Raw genomic sequence first — 26462 nt, 5'->3', positions numbered from 1 at the left:
TGGTGTGTGGAGTGCCCCAGGGTGCGATACTCTCCCCGATGCTTTTTAACATCTTTATGCGCCCCCTCGCCCAGCTTGTCCGGAGTTTTGGGCTGGGCTGCCATCAGTATGCTGATGACACCCAACTCTATCTGTTGATGGATGGCCACCCTGACTCGGCCCCAGACACACTGACCAGATGCTTGGAAGCTGTGGCTGGATGGTTACGTGGGAGCCGGTTGAAGTTAAATCCTTCAAAGACAGAGGTCCTCTGGCTGGGACGGGACGATATGGGATTGAGGGGGCAACTCCCATCTCTAGCGGGGGTGCAATTAGTGCCAGCACCGTCCATTAAGAGTTTGGGTGTAATCTTCGACACCTCCCTCTCCATGGAGGCGCAGATTGCAGCTATAACAAAGGCGGCATTTTTTCATCTCCGCCAAGCTAAGCAGTTGGCTCCTTACCTCTCTCGCCCTGACCTAGCCACTGTGATCCATGCGACGGTCACCTCCAGACTGGATTATTGTAACTCGCTCTACGTGGGGCTGCCCTTGAGACTGACCCAGAAACTCCAGAGGGTGCAGAATGCCGCAGCGAGACTCCTTACAGGGTCTTCACTGCGAGATCACATTCATCCGGTGCTATACCAGCTGCACTGGCTCCCGGTGGAGTACAGGATCAGGTTTAAGGTGCTGGTTTTAACCTTTAAAGCCCTATATGGCCTAGGACCCTCGTACCTACGGGACCGCCTCTCCTGGTATGCCCCACAGAGAAACCTACGCTCGTCAAATAAAAACATCCTGAAGGTCCCAGGCCTCAGAGAGGTTAGGCTGGCCTCAACTAGAGCCAGGGCTTTCTCGGCTGCGGCTCCAATCTGGTGGAACGCTCTGTCACAAGAGACTAGGGCCCTGCGGGACCTGACATCTTTCCGCAGAGCCTGCAAGACAGAGTTGTTCCACCAGGCCTTTGGTTCAGGTCCCAGCCTGACTCCCTCCTCTGGCAACCTGCACAGAATTTTGCTCAACGGTTGCCATTAATTTGACTTTAATTAATTTTTATAATGGAATGTTTTTAGAATGTTTGATTATTTGATTGTTTGATTATTTAATTGTTGTTAGCCGCCCTGAGCCCGGCTTCGGCTGGGGAGGGCGGGATATAAATAAAATTTATTATTATTATTATTATTATTAGAACCATTTCTTCCCTCATGTGCAAATTTATACAGATTTAATTGATTAAATATTCAGTTTAAAAATGACTAAGGTTTCTTTCTTTAACCGACAGTCCAAACCTAATTGTCTCTCACGGCATGCTGTGCTTGTAGGCAGATATTCAAACCACCACAATCCCACTCTCAATTTCCCATTGCCTTTGTAGGAAGATGTGAGTCAGAGACAGTTTGACCATGGTGAACTCTTAACTATTTTCTGCCTCGTGAGGGGATATGTATATGCTATGACAGTCAAAAGCAATTTAGAGCAGAAATTGAATGTAGATCGACTGACATGAACAAGCTAATTTGTTGGCACCTGGAGCACTGAACTATTTGCTTGTGTTACTTCAAACAGGTTCACCCAAAAGAAATATATGGGATCTAACCATAGGTAAAATTAGATTTTACTCATCTGAGGTTTCCAACCATGCAAACAGCTGTTTGGGTCATTTCAACACGGCTGGTTATAATTCATAACACTGGATATGCAAAATGGGAGAATGTGAGGATTTATTCCAGTATTAGGGGAACGGGATGCTTTAAAAGAAAGCTACATAAGGATTGTAAGACCTCTGTTAAATGTTATATACATTTCATCTGTTTAATAAGACTTATGAAAGAGAAGGCCCTCATGGTCCCTTCCAACTCTACAATTCTGTGAACTGTCTTTTTTAACTGTTTTATACTTGTATTGTTTTTATTGTCCCTGAGGTATATATTCTATTTCTTGATATATGCCAGATTGATAACTTTTTTAATAGAGTTGTAGCATATAATTTTTCTTAATAAATAAGTAAACTAGGTTGCTCAATTTTGATTTTTTTTTATTCACAGTGACTTTTGGTCTACAGGGAGATAAATTTGAACAATTTAAATCATTCCTGGGGGAGGGGATATACCGGGGCAGAAATATTTTAAGAACGCCCTCCCTTCTTTCCTGCCCACAATTCCCATATTTTTACTGGTGGCGCAAAAATAAGAAGAGGAGGAGTGGGATGGTACTGTCACATCCCGGGGGCAGCACATCCTGTGTTCAGAGGTTTCGCCTCTTCCAACACCACAATTAGACCTACTTACAATGGTAAGTGTTTTGATGACGGCAAAGGACGTGTTGATAGGATGCATTCTTACCAAAAGGAATATTGGTAAAATGAACTGGAAGAGGCGGATAATTGAAGTTTGAGTCATATCACATGTCAAAGTCACTAGTTACAAGAGATTATACCTTTGACCAGAGATAATGGCTAAATTCTAGTGACTAATTTGGAAAGGGCTGTGTATTTTCTAGTGTGTTTCTTTAGTTATTTGATACGTTTGTCCTTTTGAGCATGGAGCAAAAACAAGGAACTTTGTGATTAAGGGTGAAATCCCCTGGTTCCTGGAGATATGTCCTGGGGGCTGCCTGTGGGAGAAGAAGATCTGTGCAGGGAGGTGATGGTCTGCCTTTGCAAGCATCCCTGTTGCAAGCACGGAAATATCCACCACTATGGCTGCTCCAATGGTAGTAAGGACAACAGAGGGGTGGTAGAGAATAGAAGGCTTTGGATCTACTAGATATAATACCTGTCCATTCCTTTTACACACCCCTGGAGCTGGTGTACTTATAGTACCTCCCACTGGGAGAGGGATTTTTTTTTAATGCCCCAAAAGAGTAGAAGAAAATGCTACCCCACCAACTACCTTCCACTCTGCCAGAACAAGACTGTTCCTTTATCTTGGATCCTGCTTCCTCCAACCATGTAGGTTTGCTCTGCCCTTCTGAGTACTCTCTGTTACCATGGCATGCTGGATGAACACACATGCATGTTTCATCATTTGCAAATGGTAGCACATTCAAGCTACATTTGCAGAACCTATCAGCTGGGTTGGGTCCACTTCTTTGGTTCCTCTGATGTTGTCAGGCTGCTGCCAGAGGCTCCCAGCCTGTTGCCCAGGAATGTACAAAGACAAGGAAAAGTTTCTTACTGTTCACTTTTTATTCAGTATTTACAGAGAGAGGCTCTATAACCCAGCCTCTTGGATAATGGCATTGTCCCGAGTGAATCTCCACCCCCCGGTCTCTCCCACTTCCTCATTCGTCAATCTCATCGTCTCTCCTATGGATGCTGCTACATGCCCTTTGTCTTTGAGCTCTTTGCTCTCCTACTTTCAAGGCTCGCTGGGTTCTGGGGGTGGGTGGGTCTGGAATGCTTTCTAAAGACACTGTGTCCATCAGCTGTCACTCCCCTGGTGCTTCCTCCTCCTCATCTCCCATTATTTCCCAAATTTTCCCCTCACCTGCCTCTGAGCTGTGACCTCCCTCAAACCCCTGTTGTAAATCTAAACTGTCTTCCTCTTCCTCCTCCCTGGAAGGGTCAAGCTGGGGAGGTGGTCTCCACCATTCCTGCTTTGCCCAGTCCCTGACAGATGTTCAAACATCTGGGGTTACTGTACCTTAACACTGGGTGCATGCACACACATCACAAGAGAACATCCATTCTTCCTAAAGGTTGGGTATCAAACATGGATAGAGGCAGACAGGCAGGTTGCAAACTTACAGGCTAGAAAGAGTGGGACCAGGTTAGAAATTAGAAATAGAGCAGGGCTGAATAACCTGAGGTCCTTCAGATGTTGCTGAGCTACATCTTCCATCACCGTTCACCATTAGCTATGCTGTCTGGAGCTTATGGAGGATCATAAGTTCCCCACTCCTGAAATATAGGGTGGTTATCATTCTCCCAACAGTGTTGTTGTTGTCGTTTAGTTGTTTAGTCGTGTCCGACTCTTTGTGACCCCATGGACCAGAGCACACCAGGCACTCCTGTCTTCCACTGCCTCCCACAGTTTGGTCAAACTTATGCTGGTAGCTTCGAGAACACTGTCCAACCATCTCATCCTCTGTCGTCCCCTTCATTACCATAGTGAGGGAAAGATGTCTGCCTATTTCCCAGTAGCATCAAATTGGACCTTCAGAATCACATGACTTTTCCAGGCCAGGAGGACCGTGGACTACTTGGAAATAGCCTCTATTTTCTCCTTTGAGGAGTGACTGCCTGGCCAACAGGGCTCCTGACATTTATGCACATCTTCACATGTACTAGTGGCAGGAATGTGTGTTAGCCCAGCTTGGAGCAAACACTGTGGGTTAAAATAATATGACTTTGTTCTTTCTGCTCCACTGCTTTCTCCCATCATTTGGCGACGTTTAAAGGGAACAAGCTCCTGTTATTAAAATAGCTCTTGCCAGCCTCACTTGGTCTATTTCAGGGGCTGGTTCGTTCTGACATATATAGGATACAGTGTCCTTGTAGAATCCGCAGCCACAAGAAGCAATCATTCAAAGTAAAACAAATTCCCGCGGAACCTAGAGCAATTCCTTTACACCACGTTCCCTCACACTCCTTAAAATAAATTGTGGCTATTGTTTTCCTTTGGCTTCCTCTGCTCATTGGGTTTGGTGTGTTTGTGTTTAGTGGTGAGACTGCTGACAGTACTGCAGTGGCATCATGGACCCCTGACCTACTAGAGTTATATATCTGGAGTAACCATGAGAATAAAAATAAGCCATGTGTGGCTGCTTTGATTCTAGAGCTGGAAGGAAGAACCAGACTCCATCTTCCATCAGTCCCAGCCCAGTATAGGCGATGGTCAGGGATGAGCTGTAGTATGACAAGTTCTCCATCCCTGCTCTAGAGGGATCCCTAATGTAAATGAGTCTGGATCCAGCCTGAAATCAATGGACTTGATCCTTGAAATGGTGTACCGGTTGCCTGCAAAATATCCCTGGCTAGGGCAGTGGCCACATGAAAACAACACAGGGATATAAGGCAGTAGTTCATTAATGGAATGAATATTTGCCTTATTTTTGGATACAAATCCTCTGGCCTAGATGATCAGGGAGGTGGGTGGTGAAGGCACTCCAAGTACTGTCTCCTTTTCTTCAGTGGTATTGTGAACTGTGGCCTGAAAACAGGAAAGCAACAGAGCAATCCAATCTAACCCATCTCCCACCCCCAATCTGCTGCGCTGGAGTGTGTTTGGAGGTGGCGGAGGCATTCCTCCACCTGGCCCTGCTGGGGTTGCCTGCTGTCCCAAGGAGGTCCACACCATGCCTGCCAAAAGTGTGGGCAGAAGCTACCGCCAGCATACTCCTGCCAGCAATAAGAGACAGGCTATTTCTGGGTGGGGAAGGGCAGAGCTGGGCTTGCCAAAGATCTTCTGGAACTTAAGTCAGTCCAGCTACTTGTGACAGACTTGATTTGGGATTCCCTGCAAAAATAGGAGAGACCCACTCCTATCGTCCCCCATGGCTGGTGTGTATGGCTCTTCTGATCTTAGCCCAGTTGCTCCCAGCTGGGAGTTAGGATTCCTCCCTTAGTCTCACTTCTGTTTCCCCAGCCCCCTCCAGCTGCTTTTTCACGATTTTATGCTTTACTTTGTTTTTGTTTTTTTAATATACTTATTTATTATACACAACCCAAACAACTCTGTTATGGGGTGGGGCATACAAATGTCACAAACAAAGCTAAGGAGATAGTGATGAGCAAAAATCAACACTGCAGAGAGGGGCTTGGTGGGAGTTCTGAGCAAAGTCAGCTGCAATTTGTTGGCAAGTTTTGCAACAGCACCTCTTTGTTTCCTAGCAACTTTGATGATTTTTCCACACAGAGCAAGATATTTAAGAAATGACTATACAGGTGCATGAAATGGTTTGGCAGGTCATGGAGGGCATGCACTTGGGTGCGTGAGAGTCTTTTTCAGAATTTACGACATGTACCGATTTGACATTTAATTGAGCATTTGGCCCCAGTCACGAGAAAACAGTAGGATGGGCTTGGAAAACAACAGTTTATCCACCTTAACGGGAAAAGGCAAAGTGAAGGCAAGCATTGGGAAACCTGAAAGTTGCCGATAACTTTTTTTGTTCTTTGACTGAAGTATATCTGTAGTTTAAAATCAGCCTGTGGAACATTTTGCTTGATGGTACTACATCTTTGATATGTGCTGCTGCTGCTTGCTTGTCTGGCTGGAGAGAGGTGTGTTTAGAACCCTTTGACTTCTACTTGAGTTTCCATTGGAATGAGGCTGCATTTAAATGTTTTAATGTTGTATTTTAATCATGTTTTTTAAGTTGTATTTCTATTCTTCTTCTTCTTCTTCTTCTTCTTCTTCTTCTTCTTCTTCTTCTTCTTCTTCTTCTACATGGCTGGCATGTAACCTACTGTACAGAGATAAAGGTAACATCTTTTCCTCCACCCATTATTTGCCTCTGGCCCCACAGTCTACTGGCATTCAGCCCTCAGGCTGAAAATGGTGCCCAATCCCTGCCCTAGTTGCCTGATAGCCCTTTGACTGAAGATGTCAAGGATTGAACCTTGGATCTTTGTCCCTCAGCTTTGATCAATAAGCACATGTCTCTTTATCCATGACCACATGCACGCCTAGGAAATGACGGTTGAAGTTGACGTTCTGCTAAGGCCATGCTGCTTAATGTTTGTCAGCCAAGCAGCTACGTGCAGGTTATCATGCAATCCTCAAAATGGAAGGAAATGTCATCTCCTGTGAGGAGGCCAGGAGGGGAAAGGCTTCTAGAACGGAGGGTGTGGCTTTGAGGCAGGTTTGAGCAAAGGCATCTCCAGTCTTAGTAGGTCTCACAGTGTCAGTTGGCAAATCCTTTGATTGCCTAGGGTTGATTTTGAATTCTAAGGAACTTGCTAGAATTATATCCAATTTTATACCATGACTCACACTGTGGGGCCAAGGCAACTAACTGATTAGGGTGTCATAAATCACCTAGTACCCTAGTAAGGGGCTGAACAATATAATCCTTAGAATTTGAGGGAGGTTTCTCATCTATGAGAGGCACAATTTACTACTATTGTATAAAGTCAGCCTCTGGAAGAAGTAAATTAAAGACACTTCCAAATTGTATTTATTTAAAGATAGATCAATAGATATTGAATGCTTGCAGCATATTGGTGGGTACCTAAGGCCTACTTAGATTGAAGACTTTTCCACACTGAGGTTTATTGTATGCTTGCAGCTGTTTGTGTTCCCATTTATTTTGGGTAATCCACATAGCATTGCCCTTAAGCAATACCAGCCTCAATGCTTTCCCTCTGTAAATTCAGGTTTATCCAATATGGGGTAAAACCAGTAAGCTGGGGAAGATCAGGTTCCACCCCACTCCGCTCAAGGCCACAGATAATTTGGTTTGATATTTTGGGTGGCGTGGGTCGGTTGTCACTTTTGGCTATTCCCTTTCCCATGTCCACTACTTCCTTCATATTTTCATTTCTTTTCTGGCAATGCTCGTAACTATTTCTGGCTTGGTTCTGAATGGGGGAGCAATAGATCTATAGATCCCTCAGATTTGCTCTGTGGAACACCCTCCCACCAGATGTCAAAGAGAACAACAACTATTAGACTTTTAGAAGACATCTGAAGACAGCCCTGTTTAGGGAAGCTTTTAATGTCTGATGCATTACTGTATTTTAATATTTTGTTGGAAGCCGCCCAGAGTGGCTGGGGAGGCCCGGCCAGATGGGCGGGGTATAAATAATAAATTATTATTGTTGTTGTTGTTGTTGCTCAAAATCAGAAAATGCAGACATGTGCTGAGAATTTACAGTTGCCTGAATGTGTGCTTCTGTGCACCTTCTGGGTGGGGAATTCTTTTTAAAAACAAGAAAGTACCTGTTGGCACTTAATCAGCATAGTAGAATTAACAACTTAAAAGGTAGGGACAAACAGAAAAGGGAACGCCTACTGATATGAATGGGAGAGACCAAAGTTGTTCCTCATACAAATTCAAGTATACTTTGGTGTGGATTACTCCAGTCTAATTCAACAGGAGGGGAAGTGGATTAACAGCTGAATAAGGCTCAAATGTGACAAGCTCCTGGTTTTCCTGGAGGTGGTAAATGTGCATGTGCATTAGACCACTTCAGATGGAATGTGGAAAGTCTTAGAACTGAATGATGAGTCTTAAACATTTTTAAAAAAATCTGAACTCCAGAAACAAATATGTCTGGATCAGGTTAGTATTAGGTATTAGACTAGAATACTTCTCACTGACATTCTAGTTTTCAAGCACATGAGCTCTCCACCCCCTGAGGTTAGCTCCTCAGTAACAACTATGCCTTATATTGGTGCTTAGACTGGAGAAGTTGAAATGGTTTTGAGAGAGCTGTCGCTAACCATGATGTGCACACACATTTCTTTTGTTGCCTATGGCTAAAAAGATTTTGAATGCTTGCTGAGCACTGCAAAGCCACAGAGCCTCTTCACCAAACACAATAGTGGGGTGAGTGTACACACTGCAATCAGTGTCTTCTCCTTCAAATGGCAATCAGCTTCCTAACCTGAACTCTCTTACCATTTACAGCCTTTCTCCATTTCCAGGAGTCCACCAATTGGATTGTCTCAATACTATTGGTCTTTTGTGATCTCTCAGTTTTGCCAGTGTTCTAAAATGTCAAAGATCTGGGGGTTTTTTTAATTAAAAAAAAAGCGTTTTGTTAGCTTGATAGGTGAAATAATTGTTTATTTTGGTGTAGGAGAACATATGCATCCTTCATTATAAAAGCAAACCACATGGCAAATGGCAACAGGATAAGAGCCAAAATGCAGCTACTGGGAAACAAGAGGGAGGCACCTGTATACTGGGGTTTCCCTAGGGATTGCATAAGTATAGAAAAACCCATATTAAACATCCTAAGGGTGCACACACCCAATTTTCAAATGTGGACTGAACACACTAGTTGCAGATTTTTGAGTAGCAGATGCAGTGCTGGTTGGCTGGGTGCTGCCACTCACCTGATCTCCCATCCCCCACATCCTAGCGGTCGCAGCAGAGTACCAAGGCAGTGTCAGGGTTGGTGCAGTGCAAATGCAGTGGTGGAGTCAATCTGTCCTCTGGCCAATGTGTTTGCACCACACCAACCTCACTGTTGTCTCCTCTACCTTGAAAGCAGCAGGGACCTGGGCAACAGGAAGTCAGGTGAGTGCTGCAACTCTGCAAACTGTTACTGACCAGATGGAAAAGAAAGATGAAAAATGTGGGGAAACAGAATGGAGTATCCTGGAGGAAGATATGTCTGGCTGGCCACGACCCTAAATAAGAGCATTCCTGCTAGACAGTGAGAATGCAAACCCATATTTTGTAGTAGGTTATACTTGTTGAATGAGGGACGCGGGTGGCGCTGTGGGCTAAAGCCTCAGTGCCTAGGGCTTGTCGATCGAAAGGACGGCGGTTCGAATCCCCGCGGCGGGGTGCGCTCCCGTCGTTCGGTCCCAGCGCCTGCCAACCTAGCAGTTCGAAAGCACCCCCGGGTGCAAGTAGATAAATAGGGACCGCTTACTAGCGGGAAGGTAAACGGTGTTTCCGTGTGCGGCTCTGGCTCGCCAGAGCAGCGATGTCACACTGGCCACGTGACTCGGAAGTGTCTTTGGACAGCGCTGGCCCTTGGCCTCTTTGAGTGAGATGGGCGCACAACCCTAGAGTCTGTCAAGACTGGCCCGTACGGGCAGGGGTACCTTTACCTTTTTATACTTGTTGAAGTTACTGTTTAGAACCTTGGCCACAGTACACCAGAGCAATCTCCTGGGCATGCCTCACTGAAATGAACAGGAGCTGCTCCTGTTCTTTTGTAGATGGGATCACTTAAGAGAAGTTCCTGGTGGATAAGACCTCTTTTGTGCTTGCTACCGGATCCAGTGGATGTGGTTCATTCATTTGGATTGTTCCCTGATTCATTTGAACCCCTTGTTCTCTGAAGAAGAAATAAATGAACCATTTAAATCTCCTAAATCTTGTAAGTTTACAATTTTGAAGTGCATAAAGGACGCAGCAGCATACAAATGATTACCTAAGAACTTGGCAACACAGAAATCAATTAATGCAGTTAATGTGAACCCTTTGTTAACTGAATGCAGAACAATTGCATCTATTTTTCTCTGCTGAATGTTGGAGAGCATGCAATAATGATCCCATTCAAAGGCCCCTTGGTATCTTAAAAATGCATGGTAGATGCCCTGTTAAACCAGGTGGGACACACACACAGCTAAAACATGTAAATTATTTCTGGCATCCTTGATCCTAGTCTATAGTGTTATTGTTGAATGTCGTCTGTATTAATTGGAAGATGTGGTGCTTGGATTGTCAAAGACAATAAGCCCAACCCAGGGTGAAGGCACTAATAAAACAACTGTAACTCTCCATCACAAAAGCCAGCGAAAATGAATGAGAAGAATAAAACATAATATTTTTGGAATGTTACACATGCCAAGCAATGGAAAATGTGGGTGGGCTTAGGCCATCACCATCTATACTCAGGATACAATGGCTTTGTAGAAACTACCAGTTCCCAAAACTTCCAGTCACCACTCCAAATTACAGCGTGCAACTTTTTCGTCCTTCCATACCACCCCCAAGAGATTTTCCATGACGGAAACGTGTTGGAATGTGTGAAGCACCCCTGAGTGGTAAGTAGATGTAAGATTTCCACTTGGTCAGTTTTTAACCAATCTGGCCTTTTGCAGTTTGGGGTGTGTGTATTTGTGTGTGTGTGTGTAATGCAAATGTATCTCTCTCCTGGCTTGTTACTTGCCATGCATTTCTCCATTCTCCTGCCAGGATCTAAAGATACCTCTGATCAGAGGTTACATTCCCATCTTGCAGTTAATGCCATCTATGCGTCTTTTGTTTCTTAAAAGAAAATAAAAACAAACATTGCACTTGGACTAGAATCTGTTCTGTAAAAGGCTTCTCATTGTCTCTGAGTGTTTCAGAGGAGACATCTGTCTTCTGCCACAGCATAATACTGTGCTCTTAAATTTGGCTCATCTTCTGACAGCTTCCTTTGTCTCCTTTTACCTTCTTTCTCCTGCTGTTTTGACTCCTGCTTCAGTGTTATATATCCTTCATCCTTTCATACTTGTTGTTATTTCCCCATTGCCAGGCAGCCATTGAAGTCGTTATTTCTTTGGTAAAAAAATATATGAGGTGCCAGTACTCATATCCCGATAAATTGTAAAATGCCTCTCCCATCCCTCCTTTCTCCTTGTGCACCCACCCCACTGGTGGTTAGTAGTTTCTGTAAGTTGCTTTGAGACAGTTCCAAGAGTAAACTGACTACTTACAAATAGTAGTAGCAGCAGAAGAGTCAATGGACCTGGGGGGGGGGGCTGCTAGAAGGTCATGGAGGTGTGGCCAAGTTGCCCTGGTTTTCTTCTCATCCTCCACCTTTGAAAAGATACTGTGGACAATTAAGTACTGCAGATGTACCAATTGTTATTTTGTTGTTTAGTCATTTAGTCGTGTCCGACTCTTCGTGACCTCATGGACCAGAGCACGCCAGGCACTCCTGTCTTCCACTGCCTCCCACAGTTTGGTCAAACTCATGCTCATAGCTTCGAGAACACTGTCCAGCCACCTCGTCCTCTGTCGTCCCCTTCTCCTTGTGCCCTCCATGTTTCCCAACATCAGGGTCTTTTCCAGGGAGTCTTCTTTTCTCATGAGGTGGCCAAAGTATTGGAGCCTCAGCTTCACAATCTGTCCTTCCAGTGAGCACTCAGGGCTGATTTCCTTCAGAATGCATAGGTTTGATCTTTTTGCAGTCCATAGGACTCTCAAGAGTCTCCTCCAGCACCTTAATTCAAAAGCATCAATTCTTCGGCGATCAGCCTTCTTTATGGTCCAGCTCTCACTTCCATACATCACTACTGGGAAAACCATAGCTTTAACTATACGGGCCACAAATACTTAGTACCAAACTAAACTGAAAAGCATCTTTGGAAGCCATCTTTTGAAATTTGCACTTTGTTGAATTTTGCACTACACTTGTCCAGCCAACTAATGTGTACAAAAAAATCATGTATTAGGAGAAAGTGTGCATGGGAGTGCATATATTAATGGAACTAACATACAAAGTGCATTAAATCAGAGGATAGCTGCAAAAATGTGTATATTAGGAGAAATTAGCACTAAAATGCTGGTAAATTTTCATGAGGATTTTATTTTATCTTAAAACAATTGCAAATTACTGTGGAAAAGTGGAGAACTGAATTTAGGGGGGAAACAGAATTGGAAATAATGAATTGGGAAAAATGAGAAATAGGGAGGACCATAGATGGAGAGGTAGATCTGCTCTGCCCTGTAGTTACAGGGACAGCATGCTAGGGACCATAGGACTGTGTCCTAAGTTAAATTTAAAAATCCCAAACTTCCAATTAATACTTTTTAAATCATTTTTTATTACCTTGAAAAGAAATCTTTTGGGTATATGTTCAATTAGGTCTCAGCCTAGGTGTGACTAACTTTTTCTCATGATGCATTCCAAAGTGATACCATATACAGAGAGACATTCTTAATGGCTGGTTCACCTTTTTTGATCCCCTTTCTTTGGAAATTCATTAGAGTTTGTGACTTTTATACTTTAATACTTATGTCCCCATTAACACTCATGCATATGTTTTGGGCAGATAATGTGTGAACAAATGTGAGTTTGTTGGGCTGCTATAGCTTGCTATAAGGAGGAGGAAGAGGAGGAGGAGGAGAGTTTGGACTTGATATCCCACCTTTCACTCCCCTTAAGGAGTCTTAAAACGGCTAACAATCTCCCTTCCCTTCCTCCCCCACAACAAACACTCTGTGAGGTGAATGAGGCTGAGAGACTTCAGAGAAGTGTGATTGCCCAAGGTCACCCAGAAACTGCATGTGGAGGAGTGGGGAAGCGAACCCGGTTCACCAGATTACGAGTCCACCACTCTTAACCGCTACACCATGCTGGCTGCTAACCCACCTTGTTTGACTGAACAGGACAGGTGCTGTGAAAAAGCAGAGAGAGGAAAGATAAGATAACAAGCGTTCTGCCCCCATCCCCTGCCCCTTCCTACTTAGAACTACAGTGGTGAAAACCATACCAAGGCCACCTGTGTATGCAGGCTTGAGTGCTATTGTGACACAGCAGCAGGCACGAGGCCAGCACAAGCCCATCCCTATTTGCATGATTAAGAACACCTAGTGCTGAATTTCACAGATCTTTAACTAGCTTTGAAGGATCAATGCAAGAAGAATTGCTAGTGTAAGAAGTTCCTCTGGGCTTGGCACAGGAGCTGCCTCTTCTTGCCAGCATGGCTGCCTACTGAGGTCCATTCGCTTCCTTTATTTTCAGATGAGTGAATCATCAAAATCCTTACGTCAAATCTGATTATATAACTTGCCATCAGTGTCATCACCTGTCCTCAATGGGTTCATTGTTGAGCTGTAAAGAATCATAGCGTGAAACCAACCTAATAATGAAATAACAGTTAGATGTTGACTTTTTGCCAGGGCTGTGTGTACTCTGCTGCACTAAAAATTAATAAATTAAATCTCTCTGTTAAGGCAACCTGAATTCTATACCAAGAAAAGCTGGATTTGTTGGCCTGTATGAATTACACACTTTAAGTAGCTTTCCATAATTTCTTTTGTTCTGCATAATTTATTCTACTTTTTCCCTATTTTGCATAATTTATCATGGCTCTGCTGGGAGCAGGGAGACAAGGTCCTATGCCTGTCAGTGAAACCTCAATGTTTTGTCTGCTCAGAATTGAATTTAGCCTCCCTTCTGGCTTCGGAGATTTCATACCCAAACTTCTCAAGCATTCTCTTTGCATTCACAAAGATTAGAAACTTGTGGGCTTTAAAATTTTATTTTTAAATGAGAGTTAACATTCTCGGGAAGCTGAAATCTGTATATAACGCCATAGTTTGACTTTTTCTACACTTCTGTGGCAATCACCCGAGGTTCATTAGATCTGCATAAACTGCCTGCACACTGTTCATTCCCATTTCCCTGTGTTATAAATTCCTCTGAACAAACTTCTGAATTGGAGATACTTAAGGGCTGGTTGTCCTAATAATACATTGCCTAGACGGTTTGTGCTACACTACTGGTTATTAATGGGACGCGGGTGGCACTGTGGGTTAAACCTCAGCGCCTAGGACTTGCCGATCGCATGGTCAGCGGTTCGAATCCCCGTGGTGGGGTGCGCTCCCGCTGCTTGGTCCCAGCGCCTGCCAACCTAGCAGTTCGAAAGCACCCCTAAGTGCAAGTAGATAAATAGGTACCGCTTTATAGCGGGAAGGTAAATGGCGTTTCCGTGCGCTGCGCTGGTGCTGGCTCGCCAGAGCAGCTTCGTCACGCTGGCCACGTGACCCGGAAGTGTCTGCGGACAGCGCCTATAGAGTTAGATGAGCGCACAACCCCAGAGTCTGTCAAGACTGGCCCGTACGGGCAGGGGTACCTTTACCTTTACCTTTACTGGTTATTAAAGTGCCCGGAAAGGCAGGAGTGAGATGGCCTGAAGTTGCTGGGTAGGAGACTTGGATGCCAGCCGGCTGTCTCCCTGCTCCTGAGGAGACCACCGCAAGGTAGTGGGGATTCCATGCCCCTTCTCCTAGGTGATGCATATACAAATGGTGGCATGAAGAGAGAAAGAAATAGGATGAGTCACCTACCCGGGCTATCCTACAGGGTTGGTGCTGGAGCAGGTGGTGCTGTCCGTCACATTTATTAAGAAACCTGGAAGAGACGGCACCTTTCCCTACTGCATTAATTCATTTTAGATTTCTTCATTTAAACCTCTTGAAATTGTTTTAATTTCATTTTGTTTACCATATATGCTGATTTAAATTGTAGCCTACATTGTTTGAAGGATATAGGATGGGTGACAAGTCTTTAAAGACAAAGCAGTTGCTGCAAATTAAAAGCACCTTCAAGTACAACAACAACAACAAAACTTTATTACGGTCGTAGACCAGTACCTTCAAGTATAACTTGTGACTATCTCATGTTAGATTAGCCATGGTTTTTAACTGAAAGGTTTATTTAGCTCATCTGACTGAACAGCCAGCAGTTCTCAGTATGTTACCTGTGGTGGGTGAAGAGCTCTGGACTAATCACCAGCGCATCTGATCACCAGAGCATACCTGAAGGAGCATCTCCACCTTCATCGTTCATCCACTGAGGTCCAACGTTGAGGGCCTTCTGGCAGTTTCCTCACTGTGAGAAGTGAAGCTACAGGGAACTAGGCAGAGGGCCTTCTTGGTTCCACCCTGTGGAACGCCCTCCCATCAGGTGTCAAGGAAATAAACAACTACCTGACTTTTAGAAGACATCTGAAGGCAGCCCCATTTAGGGAAGCTTTTAATGTTTGATGTTTTATCGTGTTTTTAATATTCTGTTGGGAGCCACCCAGAGTAGCTGGGGAAACCCAGCCAGATGGGCAGGGTATAGATAATAAATTGTTTATTATTATTATTATTATTATTATTATTATTATTATTATCTGAGCAGTAAAGTGGTGCTGCTGAATGATGTTTCATTAGAGAAGCTGCTTGTGCATCTGTACCTCTGTTTGTCATATGAGATATATTTTGCTCTCGCTCTCTCCTTTTCTCAGAAGCTGACAAACGATCAGTTGCAAGCTTAGTCATACGAGTGACCCTTGAACAGGCAGTTGTATACGACTCATCCATTCCAAGCACACATTGCTACTACTGACTTCCTGAGGTCATGTGCTACATATTCACTGCCTGTGGCTCCTGGTTGCACAAGAACACCAGCAGTGTCAAGTTTCAAGGCCTGCTATAACATGCTTTCTCTCTCTTGTACTGTAATCTGAGGTTACACGCCAAAGTTCTTACTCATCCCCCCCACCCCATTTCTGTTATAGGGTTAGACCCAGCCTGAGACTTAGGTTAGGCTGAGAGATAGGGATCATTAACCCCAAGGTCATCCAATGAATTGAATAGTTGTGTTGGGAACTGAACCCATATCTCCATGGGGTGAAGCTGACACTCTATCAACTGCATCACACTGGTACATAAACACCCTTATACTATCCTGACGGGCATAAGGATTCAAAATATACATATGGTGGGAGAAAAATGATGCTGACATTTCAAGTGGGTATTTATATTATTGAATTGGTGTCAGATAGCAGCTTTGAGGAGGGTTTTTTGTTTGTTTGTTTTTTTAAATCAGACCACGCCACGGGGCAGAGGGTTCAAAAAAGGGCCTTCACTCATGCATTGGGTCTCATTCTGGTTGCCTTGCTTCTAAAGTTTTAAAAATGACAAGGTGTGTACCAAATAGGTGAGAGGACTTATCTCTAGTGCAGCCTGATTCAGCCTGAGGCCCCTGAGGATGTATAATGAGAATTCATCCTCCCTTTCACCCCCTGAAGCAATTGTTGAGGGAGCGAAGTGGGGGCAGGGAGGTTATGGAGGATGACATCCAGCCTGGATTGTACCTCACAGGGAGCCAGTGAGGGTGAAAGCCACCTCTCCATGCTGTGTTGCCAGTCCCCAAACTGACCACTATAATGTTACAGTACTATGGGGTAGGGTGGAGTTTAGAGCTGATTGGAAGACTGCTGAATCCTTCCATCCACACTGGCTGGAGAATTATGGAACCAACCACAGGGTTGGAAGGAACCTAATCTAATCCAGTCCTCTGGAGCCAGTGTGGTGTAGTGGTTAAGAGCGGTAGTCTCGTAATCTGGGGAACCGGGTTCGCGTCTCCGCTCCTCCACATGCAGCTGCTGGGTGACCTTGGGCTAGTCACACTTCTCTGAAGTCTCTCAGCCCCACTCACCTCACAGAGTGTTTGTTGTGGCGGAGGAAGGGAAAGGAGAATGTTAGCCGCTTTGAGACTCCTTAAAAGGGAGTGAAAGGCGGGATATCAAATCCAAACTCTTCTTCTTCTTCTTCTCTGCCACAACTGCAGCCAGTGCTTTTTTTCCCAACAGGAACTCATTGGAACTCAGTTCTGGCACATCTCAGGTGGGTGCCATTGCCATTATAAGAGAACAAGGGAGGCATTCCTGGTGAGTTCCGGCACCTCTTTTTAGCACTGACCGCAGCATTCCTGCTAGGTGACCATCTAGTCTCTACTTCAAAGGAAAGTTTATCACCTTCCGAGGGCAGACTGTTGAACAACTCATACCATCAGGGAACTTGAAATCCCCTTCCTCATCATTTGAACCTGCTGAGTTTGAAGCAAGAGAAAACAAATTTGCTCCATCGCCTGAGTCTTTCAAAGTCTCTCAGAGTACTCTCTCACTTTGTCTCTTCTCCTGGCTAAATATAGCCAAGTCTTTCAATCTTCCTTCACTGGACTTGGTGTATAGATCCCTCATTATCTTTATAATCATTGGAGGCAGTAATGCTTTTGAATGTGGTTGGTGGAAACCACAGAAGGGGAGAGTTCTCTTGTGCTTGGGTCCTGCTTGTGGGTTGTCCACAGGCATCTGGTTGGCCACTGTGAGATCAGGATGCTGGACTAGATGGACCATTGGCCTGATCAAGCAGGCTTTTCTTATGTTCTTATGTCACCTCTCAACACCTCCTTTCTAACTCCCCCCCCACTCCCTATGGGGAGGTTTTGGGACTGCACAGCCTGTTTTTGCAAAAGTGACACTTTCCTGCACACCCAGGAAGGCCTCCAACAATGCAAAAACTCCCTACCTTCTCTATGGGTGGCCACATTTTATTGCCCTACTGCTGGCATAGGTCCATCAAGTTTGCAGTTAGAGTGAATGGTATGGTTGACTGAGAGAGTTGAATGTGCTTAGATGTTGCTCTTTGATTTGATTGGTTTAGATATAGGATATGCAAATGGGCTGTGAGTAGCTCGAGCTTGATTAGCCAAGGTACTTTGTTGTCTTAAAATAACAAAACTGAAATGAGAACTCCAGAGAGAGCAATTTTGGCATCTCACAAATAATTCTGGCATGGAAGCAATAGATACTATGGCCAAGTGGTTCTGTGGCTTTCACATACTTTTTGCGGCTCCTTGATCACCAAATTTTGACTATGATTATAGCCAGTCGTACTATTTTTGGGGAAGCGCACAATGCATGGGGAGCCATGGAGATATTCTGGGTGGCCTTGTACGGGACAGACTGGAGCCATTGTTTGTCACTGGCAATGCATGATGGGAAATGTTCCAGAAGAGCCACAGACACACTTTCCAAAAACATTCAGTATCAAATCCCTCCTTCACTCTCCACCTCTCTCTCTCTCTCTCTCTCTCTCTCTCTCTCTCTCTCACACACACACACACACACACAGAGCTAATCCTGATTGACCTTTCAGGATCTGTTCAATGATCTGAGGAATGATAGCTAAGAGACATTTCACCTATTGTGAATAGGCTTCCTAAAATTTTGAAGACGCAGTCTCTTAAAGAATGTATGGACATTCTTTGTTGCTTTTCTTGATAGACTCCCAAGCAAAACAAGGTGGTAGGTTGTCACTATGCAATGGGTGCTGTGCAACATTTCCCCTAGTTTTGCAAATTTGACATAGCTTTGACCAAGGTCACATTTTTTCAACCATGAAGTTTTGCAAAATAACAGCTTTTCTAATAATAAACAATTCAAACCGAAAAATACCCAAACCAGGGCTCTGGGTAAAAGTTCGCCAAACCATCATAATAAGAAATGGATAATGTGGTTGCATTCATACTGTTACTATTGTGGAGGAGTGAGTCAAATGCAGACTGTAAATTTAGGCTTGTCACAATTAATGTGGATTAAAGTGCTTTGTTGCCCTATTACAACAATCCCCTTTTAAAAAAGTAACAAGACTCTTTGCAGTTGGGAAGTGAATGGGAAATACATTGAGGACTGTGGGGTGAACGAATGACTAAAGTGAAGACATATAATCACCCTGTATGTAGATCAGGATGGATGTAGGATGATTACACATTGTCATATAGCTTGGCAAAGCAAATCAGAATAAGTGCTCAATAAAGAAAGGAAATAGTTGAACCTCTGTGTAAGCTTTGTACAAGCAAATCAGGACGAATGCTCAACAAATGGACTGCCTGGAGGATAATATATTAAATACATACATACATACATACAGTGGTACCTTGGTTCTCAAACTTAATCCTTTCTGGAAGTCTGTTCCAAAACCAAAGTGTTCCAAAACGAAGGCGCACTTTCCCATAGAAAGTAATGCAAAACGGATTAATCCATTCCAGACAATTTAAAATACCGTATTTTTTGCTCTATAAGACTCACTTTTTCCCTCCTAAAACGTAAGGGGGAAAGTAAGGGAAATGTGTGCGCGTCTTATGGAGCGAATGCAGGCTGCGCAGCTATCCCAGAAGCCAGAACAGCAAGAGGGATCGCTGCGCAGCGAAAGCAAAGAGTATTTTTTTTCTTGTTTTCCTTCTCCAAAAACTAGGTGCGTCTTATGGTCTGGTGCGTCTTATGGAGCGAAAAATACGGTAACCCCTAAAACAGCAATTTAACATGAATTTTACTATCTAACGATACAATTGATCTATAAAATGAAAGCAATAATCAATGTTCTGTACTATAAAATAAATAAAACAGCATTGTAGATGATAAAAATAAATATTTTTTTTATCTTACCTGCACTGATGATAGTCATTGTTTGGATGGGGGGCTTTTATCCATTTCCACAGTCACACAACCAGTCAATCAATCAATCAATCAATCATAAATCGAAAAACAGCCACAGTCACAAAAATGAAAAAGCCACACGAAAAACCCCCACAAAAAATTAGCAAAAACAAAAGCACCAAGTATCACCTCAGAACACTGCAATCAGAAATGGAAGGCTTTAATTACGATGGGGAGGGGACTCAAATGAGTTGTGCACGGATAAAAGCAGGAGGAAAAAAGCCTTAATTATGATGGGGAGGACTCAAATGAGCTGCACAACAGTAAAAACGGAAGGAAGGAAGCCTTAATTACTTTGCAGGGGACTCAGGTTAGCTGCACAACAGTGAAAACAGGAGCACGTTTGGCTTCTGAGGCAAAGTTCGAAAACTGGAACACCTACTTCCGGGTTTGCAGTGTTCGAGTTCCGAGTCATTCAGGAACTAAGCTGTTCAAAAACTGAGGTACCACTGTATCACTATCCCCATGATCAGAACAAGACCTTAAGTGTCTCCCTCTAATTATTTTGTTTTAAACAAGACTCGCACTTTGGTGCAAACATAGTTCTCACTTTGAGAATGTATCAATTTAGGCATCTCTCAGTTTCTCATTTTCGCAGTTCCACATCACTTTGCATTTATAAAAAGGGGGGGGGCATGAAAATTGACCAGCATTTTAGTGTGAATTTCTCCTGTACACATTTTTGAATGCAATTTTGCCTAATATACACATTTTTTGCAAATCATTTTTCCTAATAGAATGTATTTGCCATGTTCTTTTCACTAATACATGCATTTCTATGTTTAACTTTACTTTTTAACTAATATATTTTATACGTTTTTAGCTTTTTCTATCATATCCATGCTTGTTTTAATTTTTGTATGCTGTCTTGAGTCCCAGTTCTGGGGGAAAGGCAGGATATGATGATGATGTTGATGATAATGATAATGAAAGGAAATCCTGCCTATGGAGCTGAAATCTCAAGGTGCCACCATCTGGCAAAGCTATCTATCAACTCAAGTTTAGTGGAAGGGTCATGGCTCAGCAATAGGACATCTGCCCTGCATACAGAAAGCCCTGGTTTCAGTCCTCAGCATTTCCAGGTAGGACTAGGCATGTCCTCCATCTGAGAACCTGGACAGTTGCTGCCAGTCAACATACTGAGCTACATGGACCAATGGATTCAGTATAAGGCAGCTTCCTATGTTCCTATGTAAGCTTTTCAACATCAGATCATTATTAGGATTTGGACTGAAGTAGTACTTAAGGACCTCATTGGCTCTAGGGCTCTATTGGCAGAAACTTCAAACAGGCAGAATATATATATATATATATATATATATAAAAACAACCCCCCGCCCTCCTAGAGGCCAATGTTTAAACAAGTAGTAAGGAGTTGACTGACCCTAAAAGCAAGTTTCATAGTATAGGGAAAGCTTTGATGTGCATTTGTGGATAAATCTTAAAGTAGCAATAAGAGGTCTTCAAGGACTGCTGTGTGTAAGAAAACCCTGGCAGTGGTATCTCTCTTGAACAAAAGTCCAATGGTAATATAAAACCTCGACACTGTAAACTAGCAAATCTTAGAGTATGCCACATATGCTAAAGCAGATAGGTCTTTCTTACTGTTTGAGGAAGAATGCGAGACTACATGAAAGTAAGTGCAAGCCCCCATCCTCAGTATTGGCCTTAGATAATTTTCTGAAGGTCTGTTGAGATGAATAGACAGGAGATGATAGATAGATGATAGATAGATAGATAGATAGATAGATAGATAGATAGATAGATAGATGATAGATAGATAGATAGTCTGGAGTCACAGTCTTACACCAGAGCAGTTACGTAATGGTCCTGCTCTCTGAGTCTTGTGAAGAGTTGGGAATATTGTGTGTTACATTTTTATACTAAGACTGTTGTGGAGGATTTCAGCTGGGGGAAAAATTGTATTGTTTTAGTCCTTTAATATATGAGTACTGTAACCCAGACTTTGGTTTTACCTCAGTGAATGATTATTATTTTTTGATCATCCTAACAAGAAATAGTGGATAGCACTTTGGGCAGTCTCTAACTGTTTGTGTTCTGCCAAAAATACCTCAGAGCTGGTGCCCAAATGTAATCAATTCTTCTGGGCATGTGAAACTGAAGCCCTAACACCTCGCCTGACTTCAGCAAACCGTACTTCAGTTCAAGGCTTGTGTGGGCACTCTGAGCCTCAACGAGGGCTTTCATGGCATCTAATCCACTAACCTCATCTCCCTAATCGCATTATATATGAACATGATGAAATATAACTTAAGCTGGCACCTGGAAGGCTCTTGGCTTAGTCATTTCAGTTCAGCAATGTGCAGGGGATAACTTGATTTCTTCTGTCGAGTTCAGAATTTACTTTGCCAAGGTTTCGTTTTCTTTCTTTCTTTCTTAATTTGAAGCAATGCATATAGGATAGGATTTTATCAGACAGAAGTGACCTACCTTCAGTGTTTTTTGTGTGTGTGAAAATGAAACACCGAAGAGTTATAAGCTAGTGGATCACATTACTACCTGAGAAACATGCCCACTTTCACTGGGGCTACCAAAGACTGAGCACCTTCTAGCTTAGCTTGCTAAAAATAAATAATGGATGTTTTGGCACAAGCGTGGAATGTAGTTCTTTACAGCTACACCTGATGCCTATTAGTAAAGAAGTCTTCTGAATTATCTGATTCACAGGGGGCCAGTTCTCACTTCATTTTTTAATAGATATATATATTCAGCAACACACATTCAAGTATAAAATACACGCACTGTATTTGAGAAATGAAATGGATACAAGCGCTGTTTTCAGCAATTGTCACCTTAAAATACGCACAACAATTGGGAAAGGATCAGATGCTGCTCAGTTGCATTTGAGAGGGACAAGGACCATCTTAGGAACAGCAGCAAGGAGAAGGCTCTTGCCTGACTGATGATCCAGCTGGGCTCTTATGCTCTCAACAAAACATAAATGAGCACTTCACATTTGATGCAGCTCGTGTGCGTTTTATACTGTATTTTTGTATGCCTAGATAACCAATTACATAGTTAAAGTAAGAACTGAGAAGCCATAAATGAATTTTCTTTTGGGATGATGACAGGCACATATACACACGTTAAAAGGATGCTAGAAGTGGTTTGGACACCCACCTACTGCATCCCAATGTATTTGCTTTCGGGGCAGAGAGTGTATATTCAAGCCACTTCTACCACAGTTCAAATGTATGTTGGTCTCCATCCTTTGTTTCAAATGCATCTGCCAGCTGGGTCCTTGAATCCAGATGTCTTCTCTGATCATGGATCATGGGGTGCAGTTTTGCCTTTAGCACTGTGTCACTGGCAGTGAGCTACTGAACAAGAATTCTGCGTCCACTTCCATAATGTGAGACCCACTGTTCTGGGGTTGATTTCTTCAACAGGGTATTTTCCTGAAATAAAGGGCATGGTGTTCTATGTTTGCTTTTCTTCACCCGCTCTTCTGGAAGCAACTATCTATGCAAACTACTCACCTTAACACAATGGGAAAATTTGAATTGTTCATAGATAAAGGTACCTGATTTATGACTTTATCACTCCCTGCCACCAGTGAGAAGGGAAGGGAATCATAAAAAAGGGGGAAAGATCAGTTTGTGTCCTCTTCTTCCCAGCAGGAGGGCAAGATTGAGCATGAATAAACATATAATTTTCCCATCCTTTTTAGAATAACAGCCAGCAACGAAGATGATTGAAATAAAGATCTGAATGAAAGAAAACTGGCTACAGCTCAAATCCATGATCACTGGCAAAGGAAATAATAACTCAGGACAGACGGGTGAAACCTCCTTGATGCCCAGATTATCTATTGAAGGTGCAGGTCTATTTCCAACCTAGGAGAATTTACTTACTTTTGTTAGGCAATATCCATAGCTCTAAGGAACAACTAATTCACTAAACACGCCTGGTGAATCATTAAGGCAGAGAGAAAAGTAAAGACAGAACTATACTTATCAAAGGAGTGTTGAAGAAGAAGAAACAATTATAAGCTGTTGATTTGATGATTATCTCCATCAAATAACACAGCAAAACAAAACAGGGGGGATATCTGTATTTTTTATCAAGGGTTTCCACCCATAATGCTGGGTACTTCCCACCCGAACAATGAAGCAAGGAAGCAATAAATAATCTTTTGCATTCTGGGATACAAAGCAAGATATTGTGCTAAGTTCAGAAAAAGATTAGCATGGAGGAATGAGGTCAGAAGAAAAGGAAGAAAAAGAGTGACAATAACGGCTTTTGAAGGGAGGGGCTCATGAGCCGCTATTCAATTTCTCATGACTGATTGGTATTGTGTTGTATTACTGGTAAGGACATCGCCCCTTCCACAAACTTTTTGAAAACATAAGAACCCTGCTCGATAAAACCAGAGGCCCATCTAGTCCAGCTTTCTATTCTCAGAGCTGCTGAGCAGCTGCCTATGGGAAGCCCTTAAGCTAGTAATGAGAACAGCAACTGGTAACCAGAGCAGCAGGGCTCACAGCAACAGGCTTTCGGTGGCAGAGGGATGAGGTGACACCAAGTTCAGGACTGTGTAGATACGCAGGCAAAGTTAATCTTGGTGTTCCCACTGATGCACCCACAAAATCCCAGCCTAAATGCCACCTTGCCCCTCGCCATTCCTGATAAGCGGTAGTGCCTCCGCTGCCGAGAAGCTGTTGCTGTGACTCTGTCCAGCCACCAGGAGTTGAAGTCAGACAATAAAACAATAAAGCACCTGATGTCAGTGAAGTTAACTCTTTATTCAAAGCAGCAAATCAGCTCAGCCCTAGTGGTCACAGCAACCTTTCCCAGTAAGTCTTGCCCCAATGAAGCAGTTGTGAGGACCGCTTTCTAAGGTGCCTCCCCTGGTTCCTTCCACAGCAGCCAAAGGCTCTGTCCTCTTGCCTCTTGTTCCTCCATCTTCATTTCTCTGCATGTTCTGGGAGACCAGTGTGGAGGGTCACACCAGGAGGGGGAGACTCCCTGGATTCTTCAGCAACCTACCTCCTCTCTGTCTCCTGGCCCCCTTCCCCTCCTGCCTCTGAATCTGGACTGCCCTCTGCTACAGCCTCCTCCTGCTCACTAAACCCTGTTGCCTTTTTAAATATTTGGTGTTTATTATGCTTTTATTTTTGTTGGAAGCCCCAGAGTGGCTGGGGCAACCCATATCACACAGTACAACTGTTTCTGGACGGTACCGCTTCAGACTGCAGGTGTGAAATCATTTGCCTAAATGCTCTTCTGTGGAGGAAATTTTCCACCTGTACATGTCGAAAATGAATATGTCAGGAGAAAATTTAGGCTAGAGCCCTTCTCCCTTATTTTTATGTGCAGGGATTTAGACAGACAGATCATAGATCAATATCTGTCTATTGATAATCCCTCACCTGCAGATTGAAGTGGTTCAGTCTATGAGCAGTTTTATCACACAACTTTCCATTTGTGCAGATTAGCTGTGAATTTTAGTAATTTTCTTTAGGACTCAACTGCCTTTCCTGGGTTATGTCTTAGAATAAATAGGATGAGCTCATGGGTCTGCACCTCACCCTGGTCATATTCCCAAATATGGTTCTAGTTTGGGGATCATAATGCCACCCACTCTTCTTAGTGAACAGGCTTTTTGGGTTCTTGTAAGCAGTGGTACCTCGGGTTACAGACGCTTCAGGTTACAGACTCCGCTAACCCAGAAATAGTACCTCGGGTTAAGAACTTTGCTTCAGGATGTCTGAATCGCATGGCAGCGGGAGGTCCCATTAGCTAAAGTGGTACCTCAGGTTAAAAACAGTTTCAGGTTAAGAACGGACCTCCAGAATGAATTAAGTTCTTAATCTGAGGTACCACTGTATATGTAGTGCAAATGCACAAAGATGAACCCAAGACATGAAAGACAACCAGGGGACAGATCAAAATAAACCACAAAGAAACAAACTGCAACAGAGAGGCACGGTGAGCAGGCATAGCACCAATTCATATCTTGTCTCTGAGCGTGTACCTTTTTGTGCTTGACTGTTTCTGTCTGTCTTGGGAGATGAAGCACACAAGGCTTCCATCATGTCCGCATGAGCTGTTGCTGCTTGTTCCACATGACTGTGCTGAATGCTGACAAGTGGAGCATGTGCCCCTGACAGCAGGTCTGCCATTACAAAACCATGTCCTGGCTGGCATGCAAGTGTCTCGCACAAAATACTTTTCTCGAGTCAGAGACAGAATCCGCACATGCCACTTAGAGTGTTCCTGAGTTTCTTTTGCATTGTTGGCGTGCATGTGTGAAAGGCAGCTTGAAATGTGCTTGTATCCTTTATATTTTTTAAATGGCTGGTGCCTGTGCAGGGAGCTGGATGTACAGGCGCAGAGTCTTGTGTGTCATCTGTAAACAGAGGGGTTTTATCTGAATCACATTTTTACTTCTCTAGTTACAATTTTTCCCCACATATCACTTTCCCTCCCTGGATGCAAGTATCTTTAAACCTTATTTATTGATTTTTCACACAAAAAACTTTACAGATTTTAACATAAATTGTTAATTACTTTATCCATCCATCCACCCCTTCTATGGTTTCCCTGTTTACACTTGAATGCTGCATATTTCTCATATACTATTCAATATATCCATTTTAACCTATTTTATGCTGTTGTTCATACTTCAGATCCTGCAAATATCTTTTTGCTCACTCTGAAGTGTCCTTACTTGATTCCTCCTTCATACCCTTGACTGTGAGTATCTGTGGTATGGCTGGTACATTCATATACCCTCTGAGGGTAGGGACATGTTCGGTGAAATTAATAAAGATGGTGTGTG

The sequence above is a fragment of the Podarcis tiliguerta genome (assembly GCF_965153285.1).
Source record: "Podarcis tiliguerta genome assembly, chromosome: 3".
Classification (NCBI taxonomy): Eukaryota; Metazoa; Chordata; class Lepidosauria; order Squamata; family Lacertidae; genus Podarcis; species Podarcis tiliguerta.
Note: the sequence above shows the minus strand (reverse complement) of the source record.